Source organism: Propithecus coquereli, unplaced genomic scaffold (genome assembly GCF_000956105.1).
Source record: "Propithecus coquereli isolate 6110/MARCELLA unplaced genomic scaffold, Pcoq_1.0 Scaffold42, whole genome shotgun sequence".
Lineage (NCBI taxonomy): Eukaryota > Metazoa > Chordata > Mammalia > Primates > Indriidae > Propithecus > Propithecus coquereli.
This window is the reverse complement of record NW_012149952.1, coordinates 3,498,323-3,501,582: the sequence shown is the minus strand read 5'-3', so window position 1 is coordinate 3,501,582 and position 3,260 is coordinate 3,498,323. Positions and strand designations below refer to the sequence as shown.

General features: G+C 51.2%; 1 protein-coding gene across 1 annotated transcript in view; it reads left to right on the top strand.

Annotated features, from left to right (window-relative positions):
• The window catches only part of AP2S1 (adaptor-related protein complex 2, sigma 1 subunit), a 34,664-nt gene that overhangs the window by 13,676 nt on the left and 17,728 nt on the right, over positions 1-3,260 (top strand). The gene's annotated exons all lie outside the window — the stretch shown is intronic.

Here is a 3,260-nt window from a genome sequence, read left to right as displayed (position 1 = left end):
TGTGTGTGTGTGTGTGTGTGTGTGTGTGTGTGTGTGTGTGTGTGTGTGAGATAGAGAACTACATTTCCCTGAATGCAACGCCCGCTAGGGACCGTGAAAGCATGTCGGGAATTGTAGTCCCCCGAAGAGACATTCGCCCACCAATCCCAGCATGCATTTGGGGGGTCTCATTCTTTTGATAGGAAAAGGCTGGTCGCGCAGCATGCTGGGAAACGGCCCGACCCTTCTCAGCGTGCGGCCCAAATGAGTGGCTCCATTCGTGAAACTACAACTCCCTCCGGGCTTCGCGCGAGAGGGCGGGCGGGTTCCTCTGCCGGAAGTGCGCTCTAGCCCTGGGGCCCCCCAACTGCAGCCAGTGTCGGAGCTGCCCAGTTGCCGCGGGACCCGGGCCGCTGGGGTCCGGACGGGGGTCGCCATGGTAACGGGGGCGCGCCCACGCCGGGGACGGGCGGAGGGGGGTCCGCGTGCGAATAACAGACTTGATTGGGCGCTGACAAGCGCTCCCCCGCGCCGCTGAGTGTCTGGGCCGGGCTCGGGCTCTCGGGATTGGGGCCGATCGAGGGCCGGGAAGGCGGGTAACAAGGCCGTGATTCTGCGCGCGGGGGTGCACCGGGGGTCTCGAGGAGAGGGGTCACTGGGGACGGGGTGCCAAGGAAAAAGGGCCGTGCAGGTGGGAGACATTGGAGATGGTTGGCGGCTTCTAAAACAGGGGAGGCAACTCGTGAGGCACGGCCTGAAGGGGATGTAGGGAAAAGATATTGGAGGTGGAGAAGGGACGTTCCCAAAGGAGGGCTCTTTGGGAGTGTGGCAGGAGCGTTGGGAAGAACTGGAGACACTGGAACAGGGGAGGGAGGTCATCCTGGTGGGAGAGGGTCTCCAGGGGTAAGGAACTGGCCTTTCAGGCAGAGAGGGGTTGTTGAAACAGGGGCGGGATACTGCTGATGAGAGAGAGGTAATGTCAAGGGGAAGAGACTGGGCACGGTAGAGCAGAAGTAGGCAACTGTAAGGAATGAGGCTTCGGAGCCAGGGAAAGTGTGCTACAAAAGGAGAGAGAGCTTGGAGGTAGGCAGCAGATGCTAGAAATGAATGGCGAGCAACTGAGTAGGTCTCTTCAAGAGGAGAAGTCTTGGCGGGTAGGGACCAGGTTTGGAAGTGTGAGATTTCGGGAAGAGGCTCTTGAGGCAAGGACTGAGCATTGGATTTGGGTGCCCTTGTACCCCAGGTTGGGGCTTTGGAACTAAGAAGGGGTTCTTTGGGCAGGAAAGAAGATGAATGAGAGAGGGTATCAGAACAGGGGAGGAGTCTCCCCAGGGAACAGGGTCCTGGGAGGCAATATGTGACCTTTGGAACAAGGGAGGAGACCTAGGAGTTGGAGAAGGCATGTCCCCAATAATAGGCCCACTAAGGCCTGAGAGAGGGGTCTGAAACCAAGAAAGTGGATGTCAGAAGGGAACCACCATGTGGGAGGGGTATTGGAGACAGGGAAGGTTGGGGGGCATCCAGAGGGCACAGCAGGGGTGAGGATGCAAGAGGGAAGGTACTTCCCAGGGTGGATTCCCTGAGGTGGAGAGATTCTACTTGGAAAGAGAAACAGGGAGAGGTGTATGAGGGAATTTGGGAGTAAGGGGCAGAGCTTTCTCTCAATTCTGTATGCTTGCTTCTCGTTCTCCTTCCTATATGCCCCACATGTCTCTGGCTCTGCCCCTAGGCTGCCTGGTGTGGGTCCCCTCACTTCCCTTCCTGCCCAGGACCCCTGCCCTGCTAGGAAGTGGTTTTCCCTGGCTCAGCAGAAGGAGTTCTCGGAAGGAGAGTGTAATATCCTGTTTCTGTCCAGCTCGGCTGGTTGGGGGAGGGAGGATAGAGTGTATGGAGAAGGAGGCTTAGGAAAGAGAGTGGACTCCTGGTAAAGGGGTAAAGGCTCCCACAAGCTGGGATGAGGGGGTTCAGAACAAAGCCTTTGGACACCCAGCTCTGCTTTATGCCTCTGAGACTTCCCTTGCCTGAACCTTGGTTTCCTCATCTATAAAATGGGCATAAGCATGCCTGTCTCAGACAGAGCTGGGCCCAAAGCTTCCTAGCTAGGCGAGCTTGGACCATGGTTTTCTCAAAGCCAAATAATGCTGAATTATGGGCCCAGCAAGGTGGCCACACATGTAATCCGAGCACTCTGGGAGGCCGAGGCAGGAGGATCACATGAGCTCAGGAGTTGGAGACCAGCCTGAGCAAGAGCAAGATGCTGTCTCTCCCCAAAATACAAAAAATTAGCTGGGCGTGGTAGTGCGTGCCTGCATAAGAAGGGGCAGATGCTTTGCAAAACAGGTTAACAATTCCTAGGAATGCACCTTCATTTGATACTGAAGGCTGCTGCTGTCTCCCTGGTTAAGAAAGAAAAGAGTTTAGCAATTCCTGAAAAAGTTAAACTTAGAATTACCATAGGATTCAGCAATTCTAGGTATATACCAAGAGAAATGAAACATACGTCAATACAAAAACTTGTACGTGAATGCTCATAGCAGCGTTATTCATAATAGCCAAGAAGTGGAAACAACCCAGTGTCCATCGACTGATAAATACATAAAGTATGTTACAAGTCGACTGTCCCTTATCTGAAATGATTGGAACCTGAAGTGTTTTGGATTTCGGATTTTTTCGGATTTTGGAATATTTGCATATGTAGAATAAGATATCCTGGGGATGGAACTCAGGTGTAAACACAGAATTCATTTATGTTTCATGTACACTTTATATACATGGACTGAAGGTAATTTTATACAATATTTTTAATAATTTTATGCACAAAATGAAATTTTGACCGCATTTTAACTATGACTGTCCCACGAGGTCAGGTGTGGAATTTTCCACTTGTGGCATCATATCGACACTCCAAAAGTTTCAGATTTTGGAGCATTTCAGATTCTCGGATTAGGGATACTCAAGCTGTATATCCATACAGTGGGATATTATTCATTCATAAAAAAGAAATGAAGCAACTAAATAAACATTTGCTGGATGAATAAATGCAATAACAGGGATGTTGAGCCAACTTTTTTTTTTTTAGACAAGGTCTTGCTCTGTTGCCTAGGATAGAGTGCAGTGGCGTCATCATAGCTCACTGCAGCCTCAAACTCTTGGGCTCAAGCGATCCTCCTGCCTCAGCCTCCCAAGTAGCTGGGACTACAGGCACGCGCCACCATGTCCGGCTAATTTTTTCTATGTATTTTTAGTTGTCCAATTAATTTCTTTCTATTTTTAGTAGAGAT